Consider the following 16,069-nt stretch of genomic DNA (forward strand, 5'->3'; position numbering starts at 1 on the left):
TCTAGCCCATGTTGGCTAGCTTTGAGCTTGATTTTGGTCTTGATTGGACCTGCCCTAGGACTGTTTTAGGTACCCTTGGCCCTTTGGGGCTTGCCTTGTATGGCCATGGCTTAAGTCCCTTTGCTTACTTTGAGCTTTGAGCCTCATAACATGCTATGCTTACATTGTTGAGTTGATTTGGGATCAATTTACATGAGATTTCAGAGCTTACCTCATTGCCATATATACATGTTTGTCACTCCTTAAGTGTGCTTAAGAGTTGTCCTCTTTGTGCCTTAATACTTGGGCCATTTGGCATACATGTTTGCCTTGTCATTTCATGCTGTTGATGCCATCATTTCATCACTTTTTGGCCACTGATTTGGGCTTAGTTGAGAGCTGTCCACATTAGTTTAAGTCCATCCCTTTGCATGTTGTCGCATGCTTGTCTTGCATATTATTGTATGCTTGCTCCATCTTTGCATGTTGTCACATGCTAGCCCCATTACATGTTGTTGCATGTCCATGTTGCATTTTGTCATGTTGTCCAAGGTTGTTGCCTCACATCATGCTTATATGCTTGTTGCATGCTTGAGTTAGTTACATGCTTGCACACTTAGGTCATATTGCATGTTTGCTATGCTTATGTGTCGCATTGTTTGGATTAAGTGTTAATCCGAGCACGAGGAACGACGGCGTTTCATACTCCGAGTGATGGAACGTGTCTCAATTCTCGGTCGTCGAAGCTCTTGATGATTTATGATGGAGTTCTAGGCTTTACTTGTTGTATTTGTGCATTCATTTTCATATTGATTTGCACAAGTTAGATCTTTGGCCATCATGCATCGGGATACGTGATTGATGGTCGTGGATCCGACTATGCCTCTCCCTTGATGTTTTGAGGTGATTTGGGGTGGCATAGTGCGTACACAGCCTTGGGAGACCGTCCCTTCTCTCTATTTTGTGCTTTTTTGCAGCTTAGTGTCACAGCACACCAGTGGCCGGCAGTGCACCACTGATGGCCGACAGTGTCACACCCTTGGCCGGCAGTGCCTTGTTGTTGGCCGGCATCTCTCCTTTCATAGCCGGCAGGCCACTGGTGAATTCCTCAACAGTGTTTTGGTAAGCTCCATCAGCAAACACTGGAAGACACCCAGCAAATAGAGCCTCTAAAGAGCAACAGGAAGGTGTTTCGAGGCGAAGAACCGAAGCGAGCATGCATACCTCCCTCTTCTCCAAACAGAGCTGGAATAGCATTCATTTACTGCTTACTTGTTAGTTACTAGTTGTGTAATAATTAGTTATAGCTAGTTATTAATTCAGTTTTGTAATAATTAATTAGCTTGTTATTTAGTTAATTAGGCAGCTTGTATTATTTATTCGGACCCTCCGAGAGAGAGCCAATTTTGTAATAAGTGTGCGTGTGTGCGATGCATGTCTTCCAACCCCACATCTTTCTCCCTTTCATTTACCAGCTTATGATGGTTAGATTAGGGCATGTTTCAATTAGCATACTTATGCTTGCATGTTTGCATTCATTCATCTGTCTTGCATGCACTGGATTCAGCGCATCATACTAACTGCATCGTATTTCAATTCCAAAGTTGAATATGTGTTAGCTATAGCATCATCGTATGCCATCTTAGAATAGCCGAGCCTATTGTAGTTGCATTTTTGCATGTGTTGCATTAGGCATTTCTGTATAGTTAGGATCATGCATAGATTTCTAACATAGCTTCTGTTTTGGCTTGGAGTACTCGGTAAGTATTTATGCTTTAGCATCCTTGCATGCGTGTGAGTGACTGCCATGACACCATGCTTACCATGAGGCTATGTGCTTATTTGATGTAACTGCATGAATGCCTGTGGGTGAAGGTTGGGTTATTTGGATTGGAACAATTCATCAATTGTGAGTTTAAAGCCCACTTGAGACTGGCAAATCACCATATTTCTTAAGCCCACCCGAGAGTGGCAAATCCACGTTTTAGCCTACTTGCGAGTAGTAAACCATTTTCAAAACAAACATGAGATGTTTTGTTCCAATTCAGGCGATCCAGTCTATACTTGTATGCTGTGTGTGTCACATAGTAAATCTAGGTTAATAACTGGAATAAGAACGCATAATGTTTTCAAAACTTGATATCATGGTTAGTAGAGGCCGATCTTTGATCGGGCGAGCGGGGGTGCTCACGAAGTGACCTTCCCCAATCGTACCCAAGTTCCCGAGCCGAGGCAACTTTGGTGATGACGGACACGTGGCCTTAGGCACAAGTCAGGGTTTCCTAAATTCCCCCAAAATAAAATATTTACGTGGTGACTTTGTATCTGGCAAAGCAGTCCATGTTTGGCACTTCTTTCTAAAAATCTATTTATCAAAACGATTTGCCAGATTTGGACTCTTTGATGATTCATCGGTCTTGCATTGCACTCTGCGAGATTAGATACAGGACTGTGACATTGAGTCCTAAGCTGTAGTGAGCCCAATCAACAAAACGGGGGATTCCTCCCAGGACGTTCGGGGATGTATACAGTCACGTAGCCTACTCACAAATTTTGAACAACGCATTTCCTCCGTCTCCACCAATTCTGGAACAAACCTCGACAGGTTAGCAAACCATGCTTCAAACCGCACCAAAGGTGTAGTACCTTGGTGTAACTCCACAAACTGTTTCCGTAACTCTTCCCGTGCGTAAGGAGGGAAATCACAACTCCCTCGTCTAGGCATCCTAGTAAAAATAACAAGATATTAGCACAACAACCAGGGTGTCGAAACTATTTCACTAGCGTCCTAACACGATGGATAGCGATAATTCATTCCACGTAAGCACATAAACACATAAGCACTTACGAATTTCATTTCTGGATAATGATAGTCCCGAGGCGTTACTAGAGTTCCGGTTAGAAATAGCATTGATCAAGTGCTTTTCCAACAAGACTCGCAGAAACCCAAGGATCCAATCAATATCCTAGAAACTAAATCACATACCCATATAGTCACATAAACATGTTATCACATAAGCACATAACATTACATCTAAGTCTCTAACAAGCGAGACAAACCCATTGTGATACTAATCACTTCCCACGTACCCAAAGCATTCAAACCTGGTACGCTCTGATACAAAGTTGTAACGCCCTCAAAATAAACCCATAATATCATACATTCAAGATACAAGAAAGAGATATTATATTACGATCATCAGAGTATTCTTACAAAGTGTATTACATATTGACAATAAAAGTAATCGCCCTATGGGCTTACAACTTCCCAAGTCAACACTTGGTTGCAAAAAGAAAGTGCAAACTCTATACAAAGAAAGCCCTTGGCTTCATATACATGTAATACAACAAAACAATAAAAGGTGGTCTAACAGCCACAAGCCTCCCAAGCTACGTCCTTGGAGGTGGCATAACACCTGTACCTGAAAATGATGTCCCATATAGGGTGAGCCAACGCCCAGTAGAGATATGCTAAACATAGTATGAACAGTAACTAAAACGTTAGCAATTGATAAACATTTAACTCTTACACAACAACTTATAACACATTACAATCCCATGACTAATATGTCCATGTTCTATTCCAGTTTCCATTTCTTATCAAATTCTCAATTCATAACTATGACTCAAAACTTGGCCAATCAATTTAAACGAGACCACATCTCATATCAATGGTATTCCTATTTCAGGTGAGATAATAACACGTTTTAAACATTTCATACTTCATAACAGATACACATTTTAGAACTGTATCAACCTAAGACAAATACACTTCCATACTTTACAAATGATACACATTTTAGTGTTGTATCAATATCAAACAAAAACACTTCTATACTTCACAAATGATACACATTTTAGTGCTGTAACAATATCAAACAAAAATTCGGTTTAGAGGTCCATCCCCCATCTTCCAATAAACCGTGGAGTACATACCGCATCTCCTCCCACACAAAACAATGTATATAAGCAATTATCATATACAAATTTAATCAATCAATACACAATTTAGATATATTATACCAACCACCATATTCGATGGCATACTCAACTGATTAGTTTTAGTTTGCCTAATCACCATGCATTGTCTACAGCAATCAAGACTACCCTCCACCGGTAGCCCAAAACAATTATTTCTAAGCAGGTAATAATTGTTATAACAGATAAATTGTCATTATTTTTAGAAGTGAATGATTAATATAATCCAACTCCTCCGTTCCATCACATAATGAACCAATTTCATTATATTCAACTCAATTTCATATTTCCACAACAAAAGCCACTAATTACACTAATGACCCAAATATACCCAAACATGGCATTTTTTCACTTTTTCTCAATATTAACCCAAAGGCCCAAATATTACTAACAACATCAACAATCTCTATTTTCGACCCAAAATACGTATAGGTGCGTCAAATAAACAAAACCCCTCTTTTCAAAATAGCACATTTCAAAACCCTAACTTCCCAAATCAAAACATTTAAACAAAAGCCCAACATCTAGGTTAAAGCTCATAAAGATGAGTATGACTCCCTACCTCAAATTCGGAGCCCAAAGGAAGAAGATGAAGAAATTCAAGATGCTCCAAAACCCAAGATTTTCGAATGAAAGTGTAGCCCTCTACAATCCCCACAACTTTTACAAAGGCCCAAGGCGAGGAAATAACTCCTACTAGATCAATCCCTAGAGAGAAGGTAAGGTTTTAGAGAGAGGAGCTCTCAAATTTGTGTTTGGGAAAGTAAGAGAGAGAAAGAGTGTTGAAAAAGTGATCCAAAAAGTGAAATCTCAGAATGATATAATCGTTTCCCCGCTCGAGCGTGGAAACCCCCGCTCGAGTCTCAGACACAAATTCATGCTCGAGCGTGAAAAGAGCCGCTCGAGCGTCGAATACACACTTCCAGAAGTTTTGCAGATATGGTCCCCACTCGAGCGTCAAACTCCCCGCTCGAGCGGAGGAACAAAATCAAAGGGTCACGCTCGAGCATCAAAACGCCCGCTCGAGCGTACGAAGATCTGCAGAGAAAAGCACTGGGAGATGGAAAATCACGCTCGAGTGTCAAAACTCTCGCTCGAGTGGAGAAGCAACAACGAAGGGCCCACTCGAGCGTCAAAAGACCCGTTCGAGTGTGAAGGCCAAATTCTAGGCATCAACTTTTGATTTCAAAGTGCAACCAACCTGTTTCAAACCTGCCCAACACAACCCAACACTTAAATATAAGGAGTAAAGGCTAGGAATGAGAATGAGACAACAACACAACCACGGAACCGAGTCCAGAATGCAATAAATAAAGAAAGGGATAACCAGGATCGCAATAGAATAAAAATGGAAGCTGAATAAAAATAAAAATGGAAATTGCATGAAATTAAAAATGGAAGTTCATTCAAGAAACAACTATGACTTAACGATCTATTTCGAAATTAAATATAAAAAAAAAGTTAAATAGAAAAGGAAATTGAATAAAAATGCAAGTTGAATAAAAATAAAAAAGGAAGTTGCATAAATTTAAAAATGGAAGTTCATTAAAGAAACCGCTATACCTTAACGATCTATTTGGAAATTAAATAAAAAAAAATCAATAGAAAATGAAATTGAATAAAAGTAAAAATGAAAATTGCATAAAATTAAAAATGGAAGTTCGTTCAAAAAACCATTATACCTTAACGATCTATTTGGAAATTAAATAAAAAAGTAAATTGAAGAAAAATGGAAGTTAAATAATAATGAAAATGGAAATTGCATGAAATTAAAAATGAAAGTTTATTCAAGAAACCACTATAACTTAACGATCTATTTGGAAATTAAATTAAAAAAGATGTTGAATAGAAAAGGAAATTGAACAAAAATGATAGTTGAATAAAAATAAAAATGGAAGTTACATAAAATTAAAAATGGAAGTTCATTAAACAAACCACTATACCTTAACGATCTATTTGGAAAGTAAATAAAAAAAGAAGTTGAATAGAAAAGGAAATTGAATAAAAATGAGAGTTGCATAAAATTAAAAATAGAAGTTCATTCAAGAAACGAATATAACTTAACGATATGTCTGGAAATTAAATAAAAAAAGAAGTTGAATAGAAAAGAAGTTGAATAGAAAAGAAATTGAATAAAAATGGTAGTTGAATAAAAATAAAAATGGAAGTTGCATAAAATTAAAAATGGAAATTCATTCAAGAAACCACTACACCTTAACGATCTATTTGGAAATTAAATAAAAAAAGATGTTGAATAGAAAAGGAAATTGAACAAAAATGGGAGTTGAATAAAAATAAAAATGGAAGTTGCATAAAATGAAAAATGGAAGTTCATTCAACAAACCACTATACCTTAACGATCTATTTCGAAAGTAAATAAAAAAAGAAGTTGAATAGAAAAGGAAATTGAATAAAAATGAGAGTTGCATAAAATTAACAATGGAAGTTCATTCAAGAAACGAATATACCTTAACGATATGTCTGGGAATTAAATAAAAAAAGAAGTTGAATAGAAAAGAAATTGAATAAAAATGGTAGTTGAATAAAAATAAAAATGGAAGTTGCATAAAATTGAAAATGGAAATTCATTCAAGAAACCACTATACCTTAACGATCTATTTGGAAATTAAATAAAAAAGGAAGTTGAATAGAAAATAAAATTGAATAAAAATAAAAGTTGAATAAAAATAAAAATAGAAGTTGCATAAAATTAACAATGAAAGTTCATTCAAGTAATCGAAATACCTTAATGATCTATTTCGAAATTAAATAAAAAATGATGTTGAATAGAAAAAGAAATTGAATAAAAATGAAAATGGAGGTTCCATAAAACTAAAAATGAAAGTCCATAAAAGAAACCACTATACCTTAACGATCTATTTGGAAATTAAATAAAAAAGGATGTTGAATAGAAAACTAAATTGAATAAAAATAAAAATAAAAATTGCATGAAATGAAAAATGCAAGTTCATTCAAGAAACCACTATACCTTAACGATCTATTTGGAAATTAAATAAAAAAAAAGGGAAGTTGAATAGAAAGGGAAATTAAATAAAAATGGAAGTTGAATTAAAATAAAAATGGAGGTTGCATAAAATTAACAATGGAAGTTAATTCAAAAAACCACTACACCTTATTGATCTATTTGGAAATTAAATATAAAAAAAAAAAAAGTTAAAGAGTAAAGGAAATTGAATAAAAATGGAAGTTGAATAAAAATAAAAATGAAAATTGCATAAAATTAAAAATGGAAGTTCATTCAAGAAATCACTATACCTTAACGATCTATTGGGAAATTAAATAAAAAAGAAGTTGAAACGAAATGGAAATAGAATAAAAATGGTAGTTGAATAAAAATATAAATAGAAGTTGCATGACATTAAAAATGGAAGTTCATTGAAAAAATCACTATAACTTAACGATCTATTTGGAAATTAAATTTAAAAAAAAAAAAGTTAAATAGAAAAGGAAATTGAATAATTATGGAAGTTGAATAAAAATAAAAATGGAAGTTGCATAAAATTAAAAATGGAAGGTCATTAAAGAAACCTATAGCGATCCCGGTTTCTCTTCCTTTGATTGTTGTATTCCGGACTTAGGTTCCGTGGAGTTGGTGGTTGTCTATCTTGTTGTTATCCTTTAGTTCCGTGTGTTTGAGTTTTAGGATGTATTAGGCGTGTTTCGAACAGGTTGGTTGAGCTTTAGTCCCATTCCTTGTTGCCTAGAATTTTGGTGGTACGCTCGAGCAGGTCTCTTTGCGCTCGAGTGGAGTTTGATTTTTTTTGGTTATCGGCTCGAGCGGGTCTTCTTGCGCTCGAGCGGGATTTACACACTTTTAGTATTTCGTGCCTCTGCAAAACTTCTGCAGGTGTGTTTCTCACGCTCGAGTGGATTTTCTTACGCTCAGCGGGTCGCGCTCAAGCGGGTATTTTGGCGCTCGAGCGGGTAGTTCATTGTCTGTAAAAGTACTGGAAGGGGGAAATCTACGCTCGACCGGCTTTCCCTTTGCGCTCGAGCGGGTGTGTTTTGCAGTTGTGTCTTGGTGCTCGGGCGGGTCCCTTTCACGCTCGAGCGGGTCCAGTTTTTGTGATTGACGCTCGAGCGTCCTATTCTCCGCTCGAGCGGGTCATACGTATATCAGATATCAGCTGGGTGATTTTAAACCACTTTTCAACTTCCACTCTCTCTCTTACTTTTCCAAAAAGCCATTTTTGAGAGCTTCTCTCACTACTTTCTCCCTTCTCTCTTAAGATTGATCTAGTAGGAGTGATTTTCTACCCTTGGGCCTTTGTAAAAAGTGTGGGGATCGTTGAGGGCTACATTTTGATCCGAGAATCTTGGGATTTGGAGCATTTCCGATTTGTTCATCACCTCCATTGAGTTTCATCTCTTGAGGTAGGGATTCCTACTCATTCTTATACGCTTTAACATAGATGTTGAGCTATTTGTACAGATGGTTGATATTTGGGAAGTTAGGGATTGAGTTGGGTTTTATAAAAAGAGGGGTTTTGTCCTTTGGACTCAAATGTGTATGTTTTGGGTCTTAAAAGGTGATTATTAATGTTAGTTGATGATATCTAGGCCTTTGGGTCAATATTGGAAAAAGGGGAAAAATGTCCTGTTTGGGTATAATTGGGTCATTTATGTAATTAATGACATTTATGATGAGAATATGAAATTGAGTTGAGAATAATGCAATTGGCTCAATATGAGATGGAATAGTGAAGTTGGATTTATTAATCGCTCACTTTTGAAAAAGTTGATAAATTATCTGTTGATGCATTTATTATCTGTTTAGAAATAATTACTTTGGGCTATCGGTGGAGGATAGTCTTGATTGTTGTAGACAATGCATGATGATTAGGCAAACTAAAACTAATCAATTGAGTAAGCCATCGAATATGGCGGTTGATATAATATAGCAAAATTGTGTATTGATTGAGTGAACTTGTATATGATAATTGCTTATATACATTGTATTGTGTGGGAGGAGATGGGGGATGTACTCCACGGTTTAGGGGAAGATGAGGGATGGACCTCTAAACCGGATTTTGTTTGATATTAATACAGCACCAAAATGTGTATCATTTGTGAAGTATAGAAGTGTCTTTGTTTGATATTGATACAGCACCAAAATGTGTATCACGGTTTAGGGGAAGATGGGGGATGGGCCTCTAAACCGGATTTTGTCTGAGATTGATACAACACTAAAATATGTATCTATTATCAAGTGTGAAATGTTTAATATGAGTTATTATCTCATCTGAAATAGAAATACTGCTGATATGAGATGTGATCTCAATCAAATTGTTAGGCCAGTTTCTCAGCCTTAGTTATGAAATGATTCGTATGAGTTAAACATTTATCATTGGCCAATGTTTTAGTTATTGCTTATATCATGTTTAGCATATCTCTACTGGGCGTTGGCTCACCCTATATGGGACATCATTTTCAGGCACAGGTAGCATGCCACCTCCAAGGACGTAGCTTGAGAGGCTTAGTGGCTGGGACATCTTTTGTGATTATTTTTGGTTGTATTACATGTATATCAAGCCAAGGGCTTATTTTGTGTAAAGTTAGTACTCCTCTTTTTTTGTAACCAAGTGCTGACTTGGAAAGTTGTAAGCCCGTAGGGCATTTACTTTTGATGTCAACATGTAATCCCTTTTGTATAAATACTCTAATGATTGTAATATAATATCTTTTTTCCATATCATGAATATATGATATTATGGGTTTATTTTGAGGGCGTTACAAAACCACTATACCTTAACGACTTATTTGGAACTTAAATAAGAAAAAAAGTTAAATTGAAAAGGAAATTGAATAAAAATGGAAGTTGAATAAAAATTAAAATGGAAATTGCATGAAATTAAAAATGGAAGTTCATTGAAGAAACCACTATACCTTAACGATTTATTTGGAAATTAAATAAAAAAAGAAGTTGATTAGAAAAAGAAATTGAATAAAAATTGAAGTTCATTCAAGAAACTACTAGACCTTAACTAATTATTTGGAAATTAAATAAAAAAAAAGGAAGATGAATAGAAAAGGAAATTGAATAAAAATGGAAGTTGAATAAAAATAGAAATGGAAGTTGCATAAAATTAAAAATGGAAGTTGATTCAAGAAACCACCGTACCTTAACGATCTATTCGGAAATTAAATAAAAAAGGAAGTTGAATAGAAAAAGAAATTGAATAAAAATGGCAGTTGAATAAAAATAAAAACCGAAATTGCATGAAATTAAAAATGGAAGTTCATTGAAGAAACCACTATACCTTAACGATCTATTTGGAAATTAAATAAAAAAGGAAATTGAATAGAAAAGGAAATTGAATAAAAATAAAAATGGAAGTTGCATAAAATTAAAAATGGAAGTTCATTCAAGAAACCACTATACCTTAACGATCGATTTGAAAATTAAATAAAAAATGAAGTTGAATAGAAAAGGAAATTAAATAAAAATGGAATTTGCATAAAATTAACAATGGAAGTTTACTCAAGAAACGAATATACCTTAACGATATATTTGGAAATTAAAAAAAAATGAAGAAGTTGAATAGAAAAGGAAATTTGATAAAAATAGAAGTTGAATTAAAATAAAAACGGAAGTTGCATAAAATTAACAATGGAAGTTCATTGTAGAAACCACTATACCTTAACGATCCATTTGGAAATTAAATAAAAAAGGAAGTTGAATAGAAAAGTAAATTGAATAAAAATGGAAGTCGAATAAAAATAAAAATGGAAGTTCCATAAAATTAAAAACGGAAGTTCATTCAAGAAACCGCTATACCTTAACGATCTATTTAGAAATTAAATAAAAAAGGAAGTTGAGTAGAAAAGGAAATTGAATAAAAATGGAAGTTGAATAAAAATAAAAATGGAAGTTGTCTAAAATTAAAAATGGAAGTTGATTCAAGAAACCACTATACCTTAACAATCTATTTGGAAATTAAATAAAAAAGGAAGTTGAATAGAAAAGGAAATTGAATAAAAATGGAAGCTGAATAAAAATAAAAATGGAAGTTGAATAAAATTAAAAATGGAAGTTCATTCAAGAAACCACTATACCTTAATGATCTATTTGGAAATTAAATAAAAAAAGAAGTTGAATAGAAAAGGAAATTGAACAAAAATGGAAGTTGAATTAAAATAAAAATCGAAGTTGCATAAAATTAAAAATTGAAGTTCATTCAGGAAACCACTATACCTTAACGATCTGTTTGGAAATTAAATAAAAAATGAAGTTGAATAGAAAAGGAAATTGAATAAAAATGGAAGTTGCAGAAAATTAACTATGGAAGTTCATTCAACAAACAAATATACCTTAACAATATATTTGGAAATTAAATAAAAAAGGAAGTTGAATAGAAACGGAAATTGGATAAAAATAGAAGTTGATGTAACGCCCTAAAGAAAAAACCCAATAAATCAAACATTCTTGACATGCTTAAGCATAAGAGAATGAAGCATAATTACATTTAATCAGAGTATTCCTTACAAAATGTATTACATGTTGACAACAAAAGTAAATGCGTTATAGGCTTACAACTTTGCAAGTCAACACTTGGTTACAAAAAAAAAGAGTACTAAGCTACGTCCTTGGCTTGATATACATGTAATACAACAAAAGAGCGACAAAATGAGGTCAAACAGCCTCAAGCCTCCCAAGCTACGTCCTTGGAGGTGGCATGCTACCTGTACCTGAAAATGATGTCCCATATAGGGTGAGCCAATGCCCAGTAAAGATATGCTAAACATAATATGAGCAATAACTAAAACATTTGCATTTGATAAATGTTTAACTCACATAAATCAGTTTACGACCCATTTCAGTTACATGACAAAAGTATCCATGTTTCATTCCAGTTTCCATTTCTTATCCAATTTCTCAATTCATAACTATGGCTCAGAACCTGGCCAAACAATTTGATTGAGATCATATCTCATATCAACAGTATTTCTATTTCAGATGAGGTAATAACTCACATTAAACATTTCACACTTCATAACAGATACACATTTTGGTGCTGTATCAATAACACGTAACAACACTTCCATACTTCACAAATAATACACATTTTAGTGCTGTATCAATGCCAAACAAAAACACTTCCATACTTCACAAATGATACACATTTTAGTACTGTATCAATGGAGTCCATCTCCTATTCTCCTCGTAAACAATATCTAGTTTAGAGGTCCATCCCTGTCTTCCCCTAAACCGTGGAGTACATCCCTTATCTCCTCCCACACAACACAATGTATATAAACACATATCATATACATAATCAAATCAATACATGAAATTCATGTATTATATCAACCGTCATATTCGATGGCATACTCAATTGATTAGTTTTAGTTTTCCTAATCATCATGCATTGTCTACAACAATCAAGACTACCCTCCACCGGTAGCCCAAAGCAATCATTCCTAAACACATAATAATTTCATCCAACAGATAAATTATCAACAATTTCCAAGGTGAGTGATTAATAATTCCAATTTCACCATTCTATCTCATAATGAGTCAATTTCATATTCTTCAACTCAATTTCATATTTCCGTAACATTCCCAAATTAATTGAATAAATTAATTTATAACAAAAATTAGGGTTTTCTTCCCTCTTTCTCAACTTTGGCCCGAAGGCACAAATGTCAACAACCAACAACAATACCATCATTTTAAGACCCAAATTGCATATTTATGAGTCAAAATAATAAAAACCCCTTTTTCATAACTTTGAAACCCTAACACCCAAAATTTCCGAAATCAAACCATTTATGCAAAAAGCTCAACATCTATGTTAAAGCACATAAGAATGAGTAGGAATCCCTACCTCAAGAGATGAAACTCAATGGAGATGATGAAGAAATCTCGAAGTGCTCCAAACCAAGAAAATTTCGGATCAAAAGGAAACCCAAACCGAGCTCTACTCTTTTTGCAAAGACGCTAAGGGAGTAGATCACTCAAGATAGATCAATCCATAGAGAAGGTGCAATGTAGAGAGAGAGGCTCTCAAAAATGGGTTTTTGGAAAACTAAGAGAGAGAGTGGAAGTTGAAAAGTGATCTAAAAAGACTCAGCTGATATCTGATATATGTATGACCCGCTCGAGCAGAGAATAGGACGCTCGGGCGTCAAGAACAAAAACTGGACCCGCCCGAGCGCAAGGGTACCTACTCGAGCGCCAAGACACAACTGCAAAACACACCCGCTCGAGCGCAAAGGGAAAGCCGCTCGAGCGTAGATCTCCCCCTTCCAGTACTTTTACAGACAATGAATTACCCGCTCGAGCGCCAAGATACCCGCTCGAGCGCGAACCGCTCGAGCGTAAGAAAATCCGCTCGAGCATGAAAAACACACCTGCATAAGTTTTGTAGAGGCACGAAATGCTGAGAATGTGTAAACCCCGCTCGAGCGGATCACCTGAAAACTGGGCAACAAGGTTTGAAACTCAAACTCAACAAATCTATAACAACCCTGCCCAACACATCCTAAAATTCAAATATATGGAATTAAAGGATGACAACACGGCATATACAACAACTAACTCCACGGAACCGAGTCCGGAATGCAATCACTAAAGAAAGGGAAAACCAGGATCGCTATAACCTTCCCCCCTTAAGGAATTTCGTCCCCGAAATTAAGTACAAGTTTTTTAAAAACATGATTTCTCAATTACCAACATTATTACAATGCAAAATTCAACAACTTGACCCATTACCGGTCATTCCATCTCTATTCAAGAGGCATTTCACAATATAATTTACATACACAATGTTAAAATAAACTTCCATTTCGAGGCAAGTTCTACAATATTACGAATTCCCATTACATGGTTAAACATTTACAAACAAGTCCGGATATTTCTCACGGACATCCACCTCACGTTCCCAAGTGGCATCCTCCACTCCGTGATGTTTCCACAAAACTTTAACCAATGGGATAGTCTTGCCTCACAAGACTTGATCCCACCTATCCAAGACCCGAACCGGTCTCTCCTCATATGGGATATCCTCATCAACTTCCAAATCGGCCCAATCCAGCACATTGGACGGATCCGGCTTATACTTCTGAAGCATACAAACATGAAACACGTCATGCACTCTGGACAACTGCGGCGGCAAAGCCAAGCGATAGGCAACCTCGCCATTCCTCTCAAGGATCTCAAAAGGGCCAATAAACCGAGGGGACAACTTCCCACTCTTACCAAATCTCATCAAACCCCGCCTAGGTGATATTTTCAAGAAGACATGATTGCCCGTCTCAAAAGCCAAAGGCCTCCTCCTATGGTCGACATAACTCTTTTGGCGACTCTGGGCTGTAACAAGCTTCCTACAGATAAGCTCAACCTTCTCCGTCGTTTCCCTCACCAACTCCGGGCCCAACAAAGGTGCATTACCCACCTCGGCCTAACAAGCTGGAGACCTACATGGTCGGCCATACAAGGCCTCAAATGGTGCCATACCGATGCTCGACTGGAAACTGTTGTTGTAGGCAAACTCCACCAAGGGCAATTGCCTCTCCCACGTCCCACTAAAGTCAAGGACACAACCTCGAAGCATATCCTCAAGGATTTGAATAGTACGCTCGGACTGCCCATCAGTCTGAGGATGATAAGTCGTGCTAAAGGTCAACCTAGTGCCCAAGGCACTCTGCAAACACTGCCACAACCTAGCAGTAAAGCGTGGATCTCTATCTCAGACGATCGACACTGGGACCCCGTGCAACCTTACTATGTCCCGAATATATAAATCGGCAAGATAATCTACCGAATCTCCCACGCGCATAGGGATAAAATGCGCCGACTTAGTCAACCGATCTACAACCACCCAAATAGCATCACTACCCCGCTGAGTCCTCGAAAGACCTACGATGAAGTCCATAGTGACATGCTCCCACTTTCACTCGGCAATAGGCATGGGTTGTAACAAGCCCACTGGCCTCTGATACTCGGCCTTCACTTGCTGACAAGTAAGGCACTTAGACACGAAAACTGCCACATCTTTCTTCATTCCCCGCCACCAAAACTGGTGACCTAAATCACGATACATCTTAGTGCCTCCCGGATGCACCGCAAGGCGTGAATGGTGAAACTCTCAGAGTACCTCCTCTCGGCAAGACTCCGGTAGAAATAAACGGTCTCAGTATCTCACACTCAGGTCGAGATACACCGTCAAACCCTTCTCAACCTTCCCACTGGAGATCTTTTCCCGGAGGGTTTCTACATCAAGGTCACCTCTCTGTGCCTCTAATACTCAACTCACAAGTGTAGGTTGCGCAACAACAGAGAACAAGGCCACTGCCCCAACAGATTCGCCCAGAAGCAAATCAAACTCGCCAAGTATACCCAACATTTCCCACTCCCGGATGGCTATACAAGCTACATCACTAATGGATTTCCTACTAAGGGCATCGGCCACAACATTGGCCTTTCCCGGGTGATAGTGCAACTCAAAGTCGTAGTCCTCAATGAACTCCATCCATATTTTCTGCCTTAGATTCAAGTCTCTCTGTGTAAACAGATACATCAAACTCTTATGATCCGAGAATACCTCGAATCTCTCACCATAAAGGTAGTGCCTTCAAATCTTCAGGGCAAAAATTACAGCTGCTAGTTCTAGGTCATGTGTAGGGTAATTCCTCTCGTGTATTTTCAACTGACGTGAGCCATAGGCTACCACTTTCCCCTCTTGCATCAACACACAACCCAAACCCTCTCGTGAGGCATCACAGTAAACCACATAACCCAAACCTCTCTCCGGAATAATCAAGACCGAAACGGTGGTCAATCTAACCTTCAACTCTTGGAATGACTTTTAACAAGTCTCATTCCATATGAATTTGACTCATTTCCGTGTCATCTAGTCAACGGTGAAGCTAGCCTGGAGAAATCTTTCACAAACCGGCGGTAATACCCAGCTAATCCCAGAAAACTGCGGATTTCAAAAACACTTTTAGGCTATGCCCAATCCTGCACTTCCTCTATCTTGGATGTATTAACAGACACCCCTTCCCCAGAAACCACATGGCCTAAGAACTTATCCTCTCTTAGCCAAAACACACACTTTCCAAACTTGGCATACAGCCTATGGGCTCT

Source organism: Camellia sinensis, chromosome 12, assembly GCF_055761805.1.
Source record: "Camellia sinensis isolate YWXY chromosome 12, ASM5576180v1, whole genome shotgun sequence".
In the NCBI taxonomy this organism is placed as follows: domain Eukaryota; kingdom Viridiplantae; phylum Streptophyta; class Magnoliopsida; order Ericales; family Theaceae; genus Camellia; species Camellia sinensis.